Source organism: Podarcis filfolensis (genome assembly GCF_964270895.1).
Source record: "Podarcis filfolensis genome assembly, chromosome: 4".
Lineage (NCBI taxonomy): Eukaryota > Metazoa > Chordata > Lepidosauria > Squamata > Lacertidae > Podarcis > Podarcis filfolensis.
The window spans coordinates 224,326-240,776 of record NC_139607.1 but is presented as its reverse complement, the minus strand read 5'-3'; positions in this window follow the sequence as shown (position 1 = coordinate 240,776).

Sequence of the window (16,451 nt, the reverse complement as noted above, 5' to 3'; positions counted from 1 at the left end):
TCTTCTCCTTCTTCTTGGTGGGGGGGGGGGGAATGGAGGAAGAGACACTGGTTAGCAGAGGCAGAGGCCTTCTCTGGCCTTCCTCAAGCAGGGGGGAGGGGAGCGGGAGAGGCTGTCCCCAGTCTGTCCCCAGGGAGAGGCAGGAATGTGAGAGAAGGGTAGCTGGGGGGGGGCAGAAAAAGAAAAATATGGACCTCCTTCAAGGTCCAATTGTTATTTCCCATTTGTAACTAGCATTAATAATGATTTTCCATATAAAGCACAGGCTAGCTAGCTTTATATTTTGGACACTGCCCTCTGATCTTTGAATGAAGTGCACAATAGTTTTCCATTCAACTGGCTTAATTGCATGACAAGTCACCATTTGATATTTGCTGCTTCCTTCGCAATATTTTCCATAAATTAGTGCCTTTGAAGTCCTCTGCAAGGGCTCCTGTCCTGTGCTAAGTTATACATTTGTAACAGTGTGTGTATAACTGTGCACAATATGTTGTAATTAACAAAGCAATTCTAAGTATTTTTACTCAGAGGCAAACCCCACTGACTTCAATGGGATTCACTCTCCAGTAAGTGTGCTTAGGAATGATTGTAGCCTTGGGCATTAAGAAATCAATATTATTTGCAATTATAAAAAAAATTGGGAAGAAATAAAAAGAGAAATGGAAATTTGGACAAGATTGAATTTAACACTCTGGGGTAGAATTTCGGCTAGTAAAATGAATATCTTACCAAAATTCCTGTTCCTTTTTCAAATGATCCCCATAATAGGTAAAGATGAATGTTTTAAAAAATGGAAAATGGACCTAACAAAATGGCAAGGCAAAAAGCCACGGATCAAACATAAATTATTATTATTATTTCAAAAAATTTATTAATTTTCCAAATTTATAACAAACAAATAAAAAAGAACATCAGAAAACATACATACATACATACATACATACATACAGGCAAACATTTATCTTAACTGTAATAATTCTACTTTTGTTAACATTGTTAAGTGACTTCCTCGAATCCCTGTGGCTGAGTTTCCATATAAATCATTGTAGCAGTTTTCCAAAACTATTTTCACATAAAATTTACTTAAGTCGATTGACATCTTTCTTTCTTTTCATTTTAACTTTAAACATATTATTCTATAACATCACATATTTAAATCCTAGTTCTATCTGATATTCGCAATTAATTCTATTTAAGTTATCTTAGAATATTTAGCTAAATAGTCTTTAATTTTCTTCCATTCCTCTTGATACTCCTCCTCCTTCTGGTTGTGGACTCTTCTGGTCAGGTCGGCTAGCTCCCAAAAGTCCATCATCTTCATCTGCCATTCCTCCACTGTTGGTACTTCTTGTGATTTCCAATTTGGGGCCAACAAAATTCTAGCTGCAGTTGTGGCATACAAAAACAATCTAACATCTTTCTTGGGCAACTCTAAACCTGTTATTCCAAGTAGAAAGGGTTCTGGTTTCTTAATAAATGTATATTTCAACATTTTTTTTCCAATCCATTATAAATCTTTTCCCAGAAGTCTTTCACCTTGGGACATGTTCACCACATATGGTAAAAGGTACCTTCTTTTTCTTTGCATTTCCAGCATAGATTATCACTCTTGTGATAAATCTTTGCTAGTTTTACAGGGGTTAAGTACCATCTATACATCATTTTCATAACATTTTCCTTTAGCAGCGTACATGCCAGTAAACTTGACCCCTTTCCTCCACAAGCTTTCCCAATCTTCAAACATTATGTTATGTCCAACATCTCTTGCCCAATCTATCATCACAGATTTAACTTGTTCATCCTTTGTGTGCCACTCCAACAATAAATTATACATTTTAGACAAATTTTTAACTTTAGAATCTAACAACTCCGTTTCCAATTTGGTTTTTTTATGCAAAACCATTTTTCTTGTCCAATTTATACAATTCGTTAATCTGGTGATAATGTAACCAATTTATTTTATCTTTGATATGATCAAGTGGTCTTAATTTAAATCCTTCTTTATCTTCCAGTAATAAATCTGAATATCTCAACCAATTAGTCTCCATATTAGACTTTTTCTGGGCCTTTGCCTCCATTGGTGAAAGCCATCTGGGTGTTTTCCTTTCTAAGAGATCTTTGTATTTTATCCAAACATTATATAAAGATTTTCTAATTACATGATTTTAAAAACCATTATGGGCCTTTATCTTGTCATGCCATAGATAAGCACGCCATCCAAACACATTGTCAAGTCCCTCTAAATCTAGTACATCCGCATTATCTAATTGTATCCATTCCTTAACCCAATAAAGGGCTGCAGCTTCAAAATATATCTTCAAGTCTGGCAAGGAAAATACTCCTCTTTCTTTTGTTTTTGTTTTTTTTAATAAGATATTTATTAAGATTTTTTAAAGTATTACAATAAAATGAAAAAAATAACAAAAATACAAAATAAAAATAATTAAAAACACACAAATTTTCCATTGCTTATTTTCCTTTAGCTTGTTTCCCAGACCTCCTCATACCTCCCTTTTTTGTATACCACTTCAAACTGTTGGTTCAGCAAATCCTTACCATTATGTTTTTACCTATTTATAACCCTTTTTTCATATTCTCTTAAAGCATTACAGCTGGAAACCACTTAATTTCTATCCAACATCATTCTAACATTCATTAATTTTACAATATTTCTGTAGATAGTCTTTAAATTTCTTCCAATCTTCTTCCACCGACTCTTCTCCCTGGTCTCGGATTCTGCCAGTCATTTCTGCCAATCCCATATAGTCCATCACCTTCATCTGCCATTCTTCCAAAGTGGGTAGATCTTGTGTCTTCCAATACTTTGCAATAAGTATTCTTGCTGCTGTTGTAGCGTACATAAAAAAAGTTCATGTTAATCCCCAAGTATTTCACTTTCTTGACCACAGTCAGACCTGTCTCATTCTGAAACCTCTCTCTTTCAATCGGTGTTAAATTTTTCTCTAAAACCTTAGTTTTTGATTTGTTCAGTTTGAATCCTGCCACTTGACCAAATTCTTGAATTAGTTCTAAAACCCTTTTAGTACTAGATTCTGGCTCCTGTAACGTCAATAATAAATCATCTGCAAATGCTCTCGATTTGTACTGTTTGGCTCCGACCTGTATACCTTTAACCAACCGGTCCCTTCTAATCATATTCAGCAGAACCTCCAGGACCGATATAAAAAGCAATGGGGAGATTGGGCACCCCTGTCGTGTCCCTTTTTCTATCTTAAATTCTTCCGTCACCACATTATTTACAATTAATTTAGCCTTTTGTTCAGAATATATTGCACCTATACCATTTTCAAAACCTTGGCCTACCCCCATCCCCTGTAGGTTCTTTTTCATAAAACTCCAAGGGATATTGTCAAAAGCTTTCTCCGCATCCACAAATATCAGAACTGCTTTAGTGTTTATATTCACTTCTAGTTTTTCCAGGATATCAATTATGTTCCTCAAATTATCAGACAAATGCCTTCCCGGGAGAAAGCCCGCTTGGTCTTTATGAATCTCTTCCATCAATACTTTTTTCAATCTCTTGGCCAAAATGACAGCAAAAATTTTGTAATCCACATTAAGTAACAATATAGGGTGGTAGTTCTTAAGCTGAGTCTTTTCAGTCTCTATTTTTGGTATAAGTGTAATATACGTCTCTTTCCATGACTCTGGTGCCCTCTTCCCTTCCAGAATTTCATTGCAGACTTCCTTCAAAGGTTGTAATAACCACTCTTTCAAAGATCTATAATATCTAGAAGTCAGCCCATCCGGTCCTGGAGATTTGCCCAATTACATATTTTGAGTGGCACCTTCTACTTCCTGTTCAGATATTTTATAGTTCAACATTAATTTACTTTCTTGGGAGATTTTTTGTAATCCATTTGTCTTCAAAAATCTGTCTATGTCCATTTCTTTCTGTGGCCCTTGTGAGTATAATTGTTTAAAATACCTCTGGAAACAATTTCTAATCTCAATTGGGTTATGTATGTTCTTTCCTTCCACTTCTAAATTTGTAATAGTATTTAATTTTTGTCTTTTTTTTCATTTGCCAAGCCAACAATTTCCCACATTTATTAGCTGATTCAAATGTTTTTTTGTCTCATTTGTTTAATTTTCCATTCTATTTCCTGATTCATCATTTCCATATATTGTACTTGATATAGTTTTATTTCTCTCAAAATCTCCTGCGACTTTGGTTTTGCCCTCAATTTCTTCTCACTTTCTTTTATTCTCTCCAAAATTTTATCTTTCTTCTCATTTTGACTTCTCTTCTTTATTGCATTCTGTTGTATCAAAAACCCTCTCATAACAGCTTTGCTTGCGTCCCAGATTACTCTTTTTCTACATTAGTGTTCATATTTATTTCTCTCAAAGTTTTTTGGGCCTTTTTATACACTTCTTCATCTCCAAATAAGGTGTCATTCATCCTCCATCTAAAGGAGCCAGTTGATATTTGCTTCATCTCCATCCTTACAGCGTTATGGTCAGAGCAAGTTTTTGGGCAGATTTCCACTTTCTTTATCTTTGGTGCCATTCCTCTAGTTACCCATATTTGGTCAATTCTAGTCCATGTCATCTTGGCTTCAGAAAAGAAGGTTCCCTCTCTTCCCAAGGGGTTCTTTGTTCTCCAAATGTCCACTAAGTCCATATTGTCTGTCATCTCAAAAAAAGTTTTTGGTAGTCCATGTCCATGTTTGTAGATGCTACTCCATTCATGTCCCCCATCAAAATCAGATTGTAATCCAAATAGTCCAATAAGGTCTCATGCAACTTTTTAAAAAATTCAGATTTCCCCTCATTCGGTGCATAAATTCCTACAATCAGAAATTTCTCTCCTTGAACTTGAATTTCAATTGCCAGGAATCTTCCTTGTTCATCTTTAAAAATTAATTTCAGTAATAGTCTCTCCTTTGCATATATCACAACTCCTCTTTTTTTAACTTTGTCAGATGAGATAAACTCCTGTCCCAATCTCTTATTGATAAGTAGTTTCCTGTGTAACCTTGTTACATGAGTTTCTTGTAGACAAATCAAATCCAGTTGTTCCTTTTTTAGTAAATGAAAAAAACTTTTTCTTTTCCGAGGAGAGTTAAGACCGTTGCAATTCCAACTTAAAAGTTGCAGAGCCATGATGGGGTTACTTCGCTTTGCCTCCGACTGCACCAAGTGTCTGTTCTTGTTCTGTCAATGGTGTCTCTTTCTCTGGACCGTGCAATCCAAAAGATAGGTTTGCTATATCTCGCATTCCTTTTTCCAGTGCTCTTGGCTCTTCTCCGGATTCCGCTTCTATCTGTAGATCTTCTTCGTGGTCTTTCAGAAACCTGTCTTTGTCGTTAACTATACTCCTCTTTCTTTTGAATCTGTTAGTAATTTATACTTAATTCTGGGTTTTCCCCCCTGCCAGATAAATCTAGATAAAGCTTTCTGCCATTCTTTAAAACATTTCACATTATCAATAATTGGGAGGGCCTGAAACAAAAATAACATCTTTGGCAACACATTCATCTTAACCACAGATATTCAGCCCATTAATGACAATTTTAAATTCGACCAACTCTCAAGATCTCTCTTGATTTCATTCCATAGCTTCTCATGGTTGTCTTTATATAAATTCAAATTTTTCACCGACAAATTTACACCCAGATATTTAACTTTTTTCACTAAAACAAGGCCCGTTTTTTCTTGCAATGATTTCCTTTACTCATTGTCCAAATTTTTCTCTAATACTCTTTTTGCTCTTATTTAACTTAAATCCTGCTACCTGTACGAACTCCTGTATCAACTCCAGTGCTTTCATAGAATCATAGAGTTGGAAGAGACCACAAGGGCCATCGAGTCCAACCCCCTGCCAAGCAGGAAACACCATCAGAGCACTCCTGACATATGGTTGTCAAGCCTCTGCTTAAAGACCTCCAAAGAAGGAGACTCCACCACACTCCTTGGCAGCAAATTCCACTGTCAAACAGCTCTTACTGTCAGGAAGTTCTTCCTAATGTTTAGGTGGAATCTTCTTTCTTGTAGTTTGGATCCATTGCTCCGTGTCTGCTTCTCTGGAGTAGCAGAAAACAACCTTTCTCCCTTCTCTATGTGACATCCTTTTATATATTTGAACATGGCTATCATATCACCCCTTAACCTCCTCTTCTCCAGGCTAAACATGCTCAGCTCCCTTAGCCGTTCCTCATAAGGCATCGTTTCCAGGCCTTTGACCATTTTGGTTGCCCTCCTCTGGACACGTTCCAGTTTGTCAGTGTCCTTCTTGAACTGTGGTTCCCAGAACTGGACACAGTACTCCAGGTGAGGTCTGACCAGAGCAGAATACAGTGGCACTATTACTTCCCTTGATCTAGATGCTATACTCTTATTGATACAGCCCAGAATTGCATTGGCTTTCTTAGCTGCCGCGTCACACTGTTGGCTCATGTCAAGTTTGTGGTCAACCAAGACTCCTAGATCCTTTTCACATGTACTGCTCTCAAGCCAGGTGTCACCCATCTTGTATTTGTGCCTCTCATTTTTTTTTTGCCCAAGTGCAATACTTTACATTTCTCCCTGTTAAAATTCATCTTGTTTGTTTTGGCCCAGTTCTCTAATCTGTCAAGGTCGTTTTGAAGTGTGATCCTGTCCTCTGGGGTGTTAGCCACCCCTACCAGTTTGGTGTCATCTGCAAATTTGATCAGGATGCCCTTGAGTCCATCATCCAAGTCGTTGATAAAGATGTTGAATAAGACCGGGCCCAAGACAGAACCCTGTGGCACCCCACTAATCACTCTTCTCCAGGATGAAGAGGAACCATTGATGAGCACCCTTTGGGTTCGGTCAGTCAGCCAGTTACAAATCCACTGAGTGGTAGCATAGTCAAGACCACATTTTACCAGCTTCTTTACAAGAATGTCATGGGGCACCTTGTCAAATGCCTTGCTGAGATCAAGGTAGGCTACATCCACTGCGTTCCCTTCATCTACCAGGCTTGTAATTCTGTCAAAAAACGAGATCAGGTTAGTCTGACATGACTTATTTTTCAGAAATCCATGCTGACTATTGGTGATCACAGCATTCCTTTCTAGGTGCTTGTCAGGGAACTGCCATCGAAAGAACAGGAGGCGAAAGGGCTCACAGAGGTTGAGAGAGACTTATCAGCTGAGGAGGGAACCAGCAGGGGGAGAGAAGGAGCTCCAAGGGAAAGTGAGTCGGAGGGATGGCTCAGAGACACGTCCAGCGAAAACAGTGGGGAGGTTTCAGGACCTCCTATAGGGACACCCACTCCTCGCCGGAAACTGTCACGCCGAGAGTCCAGAAGGCGCGTTTCCGTTAAGGAGCTTTTATGCTGGAAGAAATTCCGTAAACGCCCACTGTCGGATTCTACCAGCGACTGACGGAGCCATACTTAAGGAGCTCCGTTACAGACAGAGGTTTGTGGACTTAGCCAAACTCTGAGGGACTAAGAATTTCACGCACAAGCAGCTCATCATCCCATCACAGCAATCCGACAGACCCTGAAAGCAGCTTGTGCAGAGAGGCATCATGAGCAACCCAGCCGGACCGGAGAAGCGGGAGGAGCTGGAGCGGGTCCAAGCCTGGAAGAAAGGTACCGGGTGTTGGAGGTCCAGCTAGCACTGCAAACGGCGAGGCTCGAGGAGAGGAGGGCACAGGATGCAGAAACGGCAAAAGGCTCCCCACTGGCAAGAAAGATGCCAGGATTGGTGCAGAAGTTTGGGGGGGATCCCAGGAACTATCAAGCCTTTAGGACAGAGATGCAGTATGCTCTCAATCTGCAGTTTGACGACTTCCCAGACGAGGAATCGCGAGTGGCGTTTGTGGTGGGCCATCTCGAAGGCGGGGCAAGAGACTGGGTTAGACCCCTGATGGCAGGGAATAATGCCGTCCTGAAGGACACGAGGAAGTTTTTTCGCGCCATGGACTTGATGTTTTCCAGCGACATTGAGCAGGGAGTGGTGCGCAGGCAGTTGATGGCTTGTAAACAGGGGAGCCGATCTGTCCGTGAGTACTGGACTGAGTTTACCATGTTGATACATAAATTGGGGTGGGATCTATCGGCGGAACCCATTCAAATGCTTTTCGAAGAGGGGCTTTCTTCGGCGGTGAAAGACGAACTTTCCCGGGCGCCCAGGGCGGAGTCTATGGACCAGCTGACCAAATCAGCGCTGGCCATTGGAGCGCGCCAGGAGGCGAGAGCCTTGGAGAAGCGGGAAGGGAAAGGGGAGCGTTGGAGGGATTTCCGCATTCCAGAGATTCCGGAGCCAACCTTCCCGCCAGGAGAGCCGATGGAAATTGGAATAGCGCGCGCGCGCGCAGTTTCAAATCCCAGTGAAGGGCGGAAGAAGGAGGGGAAGAGCGCCAAGAAATGTTATCTCTGCCAGCAGCCAGGTCACTTTGCCAGAGTCTGTCCACAAAGAAAGGAATGGCAAGGGATGGCGGGAGCTGTTGAGGGAAAGGAGGAGGAAGTCCAGGAGCAAGTAAAAGCCAACGCCTGGCTGACACCGTCAGGGCACAGCAGCCAGGCCAAGGAGCAGTAAAAGTGCCCACGCCGGAACCTCCAAGACCAGCCCTAGTGATAGAAGTGTTGCTAGAGCTGCCAAACGGACACCCACTAAAGATAAAGGCGCTATTGGACTCAGGCAGCTCCTGTAATTTTATGAGTAAGGAGTTTGCAGCTGAACACCAGATACAGACAATCCCTTTAAATAACCCCTTGCAGGTGACCACGATCGATGGGAGGGAGCTGTTGGGAGGAGAAGTTAGCCTACAGACCGTCCCAATGGTAATGAGGGTGGCCAGGCACACCGAAAGAATAGCGTTCAATGTGGCCACCTTGGGAGGAGCTCCCATTATTTTGGGAATGAGCTGGCTAGCGTTGCATGATCCGCTAGTGGGCTGGCATCAGAGAGTGGTCTCCTTTGGGTCAGCACATTGCCTAGAACACTGCAAAGAGGGGAAGGCTCCGGAAGGGGCAAAGGCCTTTCTAGCAGGGACGGAAGTAACCGACAAAGGGAAGGTGCCCAAACAATACGCTGACCTGAGCAATGTATTCAGCGAAAGGGAAGCAGACAAACTACCACCGCATAGAGCCTTTGACTGCCAAATCAATCTAGTCCCTGGGGCCCAGCTCCCAGTGGGCAAGCTGTACGCCATGTCAGACAGGGAAATGCAGGAGTTAAGGGAGTTTATTGATAAAAACCTGAAGCGAGGTTTCATCAGAGAGTCCAGAGCGGTGGGGGGCAGCCCAGTGTTTTTTGTGGACAAAAAAAACACGGATAAACCGAGACTTGTAGTGGACTACCGGGCCCTAAATGCAGTGTCGGAACCAGTGGCTTTCCCTATGCCCAGAATTGATGACATTTTGACCAGGGTGAGGAAGGGAAAGATTTTTACTAAACTGGACCTGAGGGGGGCATATAACCTGATACGGATAAGGAAGGGGGATGAATGGAAAACTACCATGTTCACCCCTCTGGGGGCTTTTGAATATCTCGTTATGCCCTTCGGATTACAACAGGCTCAGCATGTTTTCAATCGTTCATGAACCACGTCCTGGGATCTCTGCTATACAAGAATTGCGTGGCCTTCCTAGATGACGTGTTAGTATATTCGGAGAATGAGGAGCAGCATGTAAAGGACGTCAGGGAAGTGTTGAGCCAACTGCAAGCAAACCAGCTGTGGGTGAAATTGGAGAAGTGTCAGTTTCACACCAATGAGGTGGAATTCCTGGGGTACCGCTTGTCAGACAAGGGATTAGCCATGGATCCAGGTAAGGTCCAGGCGGTGCTGGAATGGAAGACACCGAAAACGAAAAGGGATGTGCAAAGATTCTTAGGGTTTGGGAACTTTTATCGTAAGTTCATCAAGAACTTTGCCCACTTAACGGCTCCCATTACGGACTGTCTCAGCAGCAAGAAGAAATTTGTTTGGACGGCGGAGGCGGAGCAAGCATTTGAAAAATTGAAAAAGGCATTCGCTTCGGAAGAACAGCTCCTGCATGTGGATTCACAAAAACCAATGAGAGTGGAAACTGATGCATCAGACCGGGCGGTGGGGGCGGTGCTTCTTCAGCCGGGGAAGAGTAAGTCGGAGTGGAGACCGTGTGCTTTCTTCTCGCGTAAGCTAAACAAATCCGAGAGGAACTACACGATATATGACCGAGAACTACTCGCCATTCACGAAGCGTTCCGGAAATGGAGACACTTACTAATTGGTGCACAACATAAAGTGCAAGTGTGCACGGACCACAAGAATTTAGAGTATTGGAGAACGGCACGAGTGCTCAACCAACGACAAGTGAGATGGGCCCAGGAGTTCTCCAAATTTCATTTTGAAATTTGCTATGTGCCAGGTCCAGAAAACGTCAGGGCGGACGCTCTCTCACGCAAACCTGAATATTTGGAGTGGGAGGGAGCACCCGAAGAGAGACATATCATCCCAGAGGACCGCTGGGTGTGTGGGGTGGCATTGGTGGGGCAAAGGGAACTGGTAGAGGGAACGGAGAATGATGAATATGCCCAGAATAAGCTCAGATGTCTAAGGAGAGAGGGAGAAAACCCCGGAGGTTTTGAAGAAAGAAACAGGGCATTGTATTACAAAGGGGCTATATATATACCCGAAGGGGAATTGCCCCATGATATTCTTGTAAAGAAGCTGGTAAAATGTGGTCTTGACTATGCTACCACTCAGTGGATTTGTAACTGGCTGACTGACCGAACCCAAAGGGTGTTCATCAATGGTTCCTCTTCATCCTGGAGAAGAGTGACTAGTGGGGTGCCACAGGGTTCTGTCTTGGGCCCGGTCTTATTCAACATCTTTATCAACGACTTGGATGATGGACTCAAGGGCATCCTGATCAAATTTGCAGATGACACCAAACTGGGAGGGGTGGCTAACACCCCAGAGGACAGGATCACACTTCAAAATGACCTTGACAGATTAGAGAACTGGGCCAAAACAAACAAGATGAATTTTAACAGGGAGAAATGTAAAGTATTGCACTTGGGCAAAAAAAATGAGAGGCACAAATACAAGATGGGTGACACCTGGCTTGAGAGCAGTACATGTGAAAAGGATCTAGGAGTCTTGGTTGGCCACAAACTTGACATGAGCCAACAGTGTGACGCGGCAGCTAAAAAAGCCAATGCAATTCTGGGCTGCATCAATAGGAGTATAGCATCTAGATCAAGGGAAGTAATAGTGCCACTGTATTCTGCTCTGGTCAGACCTCACCTGGAGTACTGTGTCCAGTTCTGGGAACCACAGTTCAAGAAGGACACTGACAAACTGGAACGTGTCCAGAGGAGGGCAACCAAAATGGTCAAAGGCCTGGAAACGATGCCTTATGAGGAACGGCTAAGGGAGCTGAGCATGTTTAGCCTGGAGAAGAGGAGGTTAAGGGGTGATATGATAGCCATGTTCAAATATATAAAAGGATGTCACATAGAGGAGGGAGAAAGGTTGTTTTCTGCTGCTCCAGAGAAGCGGACACGGAGCAATGGATCCAAACTACAAGAAAGAAGATTCCACCTAAACATTAGGAAGAACTTCCTGACAGTAAGAGCGGTTCGACAGTGGAATTTGCTGCCAAGGAGTGTGGTGGAGTCTCCTTCTTTGGAGGTCTTTAAGCAGAGGCTTGACAACCATATGTCAGGAGTGCTCTGATGGTGTTTCCTGCTTGGCAGGGGGTTGGACTCGATGGCCCTTGTGGTCTCTTCCAACTCTATGATTCTATGATTCTATGAGAGGGAGAGTACTCAAACAGCTGCACGACAGCCCACGAAGCGAAGCCGCATGCCATGGTTGGAGAGCGCTGACTTCTTCCTTTGAAATTTGGACTAAAAGTAACAACCCGTGAGTATTACGGAAATTGGATATTAAAAATCACCTTTTTTGATTCGGCACGAGCAGGGAAGGCGCAAAGAGGAAGTCCGTCTCCCCCTTTTGTAAACATTTTAAAGCAAGGACTAGATAACTAACGTTGAAAAGAACATCTTTTTCGTGGGAAGTCAAAAGCAACTAATTTCACGTTTTGGCAGTATAAGTGAATGTGCTGGAGGATAAGAATCAATTCTGAAAGTGGATTGTTACCCCTCCCCCAGGACCCGGGAGCGATCCGCGAGGGAGCCTGTTGGAGAGATTTAAAAGACTTTGACAGCTGTCAAATTAGCTGTCAAAGCTGAGAGGGGAAAAAAAGAGAGAGAACTTTGTTTCTATTTTCTCGGCTGGTCATATTTGTTACATTTCGGTAACAAATTGTCGAAAATCAAGGAAAATAAAGGACTTTTGGATTTACAACTGGAAGGAATACTAAGTAACCAGTACTCCCCTAGAGGGGGCTCTGGGACATTACAGAATGGCTGTAAGTGGAAAAATACAGACGGCACTAGAGAAGATCTTTCGTAGCCTGGGAAAACTTCACGAACAAAGCATTGTTTTGGCTAAAAATGTCATAATATTGAATGAAAAAGCAAACAAACCTGTGGAAATTGGAAGGGACTTGACTCAAGTCTCTGTACCAGAACAAAAAGACTGTGCCCTTGAACTAAAAACTCTTGCAGCTGAACAAGAAAAGGAATTTGAGAAATTTGAAGAAGCTACATATGACAACTTAGAGGGAAAGGAAGGAGGAGCTATACTGCAGCAGAGGATTAAAGAAAGAAGCAAAAAACAAGATTTGGATTACAATCATAAATATGGAGACCTGGCAGGCCAGAGGCCTGTAAAGATGGACTTAAAGGGAAAGACAAATTTGACCAAAGTGGAAGCAGGAGTTTCTGGGACATTTGGACTTAAAAGAAGTAAAAAACAAGATTTGGATTACAATTTTAAATATGGTGGCCTGGCAGGAAGAAGTATGGACCTTATGGGGACAGAGCTTCTCCGAGATCTGGCGTTTAACATAAAGGACTATCAAAAAAACCGGCAGAGAGGAAAGGAGAGAGACTTAAGGGCCTCGGATGTGAGATTACCAGGCTGATACCAGATGGATTGATGGACATTGGTTGGAGATTGAAACCGGGAAAAGTGGGGAGTGGGGTTTTCGGTATCCAAAGGCGGTATAAATATATTCTTTTTTTTTTTTTTTGTAAATAATCTGTTTTGCTATTTTAGATTAAAATGGGGAAATCGTGACATGGAATTGGGGTCGACTTTAGAAAAAGGTATTAAGAATAAGATTTGATGTATCAAGATTGAGATTCATGTTAAAATTGGTTAAACAAAAAGGATTTAAATATAATAAGGTAAAATTTGGGGGCAGGAACTTGTTGAACTAAAAATTGAATTGGAATACAAGAAGAGGAGATGTGGGGAAGTCAAGGAAAAATGTTATTGAAAGGTATATGTTTGTTTTTGGTTTTTTTTTGTGTGTGTGTGTTTTGTTTTTCTTTAAACTTTTTGAAAACTTCAATAAATATTTTATAAAAAAAAAACACAGCTGCACGACAGCCCCACAGCGGGGCATTTTGGGCAACACAAAACCATGTGGTTGGTTACCAGGGAATTTTGGTGGCCCAAGGTGAGGGAAGATGTGCGGGAGTATGTAAGAGGGTGTGACCAATGCCAGCGAGCCAAAGGAGAAAGGCGGGCGCCGGCGGGGTTGTTAGAACCGTTACCCACACCAGAACGACCATGGAAGGCGGTATCGATAGATTTTATGACTTATCTGCCGAAATCCAAGGGCAAAACCGCCATCCTGGTCGTAGTAGACCTGTTAACTAAGATGTGCCACTTTGTAGCTTGCTCACATGCAGTCACGGCGGAGGAGACAGCGAAATTGTTCGTAGAACATATCTTTAGGCTGCATGGCGCCCCCTTGAGGGTGGTCTCAGACAGAGGTAAACAATTCACGTCCAGGTTCTGGAGGAAGCTCATGAGCTTACTGCACGTAGAGGTCAATTTTTCGACTGCCCGGCACCCTGAAACCAACGGGCAGGCGGAAAGAGCAAACGGTATCCTCCAACAATACCTGAGGTGTTATGTCAATGACAGAGAGAACGATTGGGTCGAAAAGTTGGCGCTGGCGGAATTTGCCTACAATAATGCGGAGAATGTGTCCACCGGGATGAGCCCTTTTTTGGCTAATTATGGGTGCCACCCCAGGGCATTTCCAGGGGGAGGAGGGGAGAGATGGAGCGTCCCGGCCGCCGAACATTTTGTAGAAGAAATGGAAGCGATCCATCGTCAACTCCAACTCAACTTAGAAAGGGCCAAAGAAGAATATAAGAGGCAGGCAGACAAGAACAGAAGGGAAGGTGAAACCATAAGGGTGGGGGATCAGGTGTGGCTGTCAACCCAAGGGTTGCCGTTCAAGGGGGGTTGCAAGAAATTGAGACCCAAAATATTAGGACCATTTGAGGTCATTCAACAGGTCAACCCAGTGGCTTTCAGACTCCGGTTACCGAACCACATGAAACTGCACCCAGTATTCCACAGGTCATTACTGTCACCGTATAGGGGGGGAGGTGAAGGGGTTTCCACACGGGGACCAGTCTTAGAAGAGAGGGAAAGCAGCAACCATGTGGCGGAAATCATCGACTCCAGGTGGAAGGGTAATCAGGTGGAGTATTTGGTAGCGTGGGAAGGGGAACCGGAGTCGGAAAACACCTGGGTGACGGCAGAGGAGGTCAAGGACGAGATCTTGATCGAAACGTTTCATCAAAGGTTCCCCAGGAAACCTCAGTCAGTAGCGAGGTTCCGGAGGGAGTACTTTGGCACCACCGACGAGGAGGAGGAACTGGAAGGATTTACGGAATCGGAGTTGGAAGAAGGAATAGACTCCGATGAGGAGGAGTACTTAGAAACCAGAAACAGCAACCGGTGGAGGGAAATGTTCGAGACATCGGAAGAGGAGGGAGGTTCTTTCAGGGGTTTTGCTCCCTCGCCGCCCGCAGAGGAGGGGAGGGGAGGGGGTGAAGGGGGCCCTGGAGGGGAGGTGGATGTCAGGGAACTGCCATCGAAAGAACAGGAGGCGAAAGGGCTCACAGAGGTTGAGAGAGACTTATCAGCTGAGGAGGGAACCAGCAGGGGGAGAGAAGGAGCTCCAAGGGAAAGTGAGTCGGAGGGATGGCTCAGAGACACGTCCAGCGAAAACAGTGGGGAGGTTTCAGGACCTCCTATAGGGACACCCACTCCTCGCCGGAAACTGTCACGCCGAGAGTCCAGAAGGCACATTTCCGTTAAGGAGCTTTTATGCTGGAAGAAATTCCGTAAACGCCCACTGTCGGATTCTACCAGCGACTGACGGAGCCATGCTTAAGGAGCTCCGTTACAGACAGAGGTTTGTGGACTTAGCCAAACTCTGAGGGACTAAGAATTTCACGCACAAGCAGCTCATCATCCCATCACAGTGCTCACAGACTGTTTGCTTAATGATCTGCTCCAGAATCTTCCCTGGTATTGATGTCAGACTGACTGGGCGGTAATTATCTATTCTAGTGCCTGTTTATCTATTCTAGTATCCAAGTATTCAATGATATCTATCACGTTTCTTACATTATCCCTCAGTTGTCTCCCTGGTAGGAAGCCTGTTTGGTCTTTATGAATTCTGTTATTTAATACCCTTTTTAGTCTTTCTGCCATTACGTCCGCGAACAATTTGTAATCGTTATTTAATAACGAAATCGGTCTGTAATTCTTCACCTCTATGGAATCTACATCTTTTTTAGGTATTAATGTAATAAAGGCCTCCTTCCAGGTATTTGGAATCCTTCCCTCTTTTAAAATATTATTCATCACTTCGCATAAAATTGGGCATAGTTGGTCGCTTAGTGTTTTATAATATTTGGCCGGTAAGCCATCCGGCCCCGGCGCTTTTCCGATTTTCATCTTTTTTATGGCCTTCTTTACCTCCTCTTGTGTAATCATCTGGTCTAATAATTCTTTTTCTTCAGTTGCGATCTGTTGCAAATGATGTTCTTGCAGATAGCAATCTATTTCATAGTCTGTTTCCTTTCCTCTTTTGTATAAGTCCTTATAATACTTCTGGAATATCCTTTTTATTTCTTTCGGCTCTTCCACTATCCTATCTCCCTCCCTTATCTTACAGATCGAATTTTGTTTCCTCCGTTCTCTTAATTGCCATGCCAAATATTTCCCTATTTTATTAGCTGATTCAAAATTCTTTTGTTTCATCATTTTAATTTTCCATTCGATCTCCTGATTGACTATCATAGAAAATTTGGCTTGTAGTATCTTTATATTTTGCTTTGCAGTCTCCTCACCAGGTTTAATGGCTAATTTTCTTTCATTTTCCATAAGTTGTATTAAAATCTCTTCTTTCTTTTTCTCTTTTTCTTTTTTCAGGTGGCAGTCTTTCTGAATTAGGAAGCCCCTCATAACTGCTTTTCCTGCGTCCCAAACCGTTTCTATCGCTGTTTCTTTGTTTAAATTCCACTTAAAATATTCTTCAATTGTTTCTTTTGCCTTGTTTACTATCTTTTGATCATTGA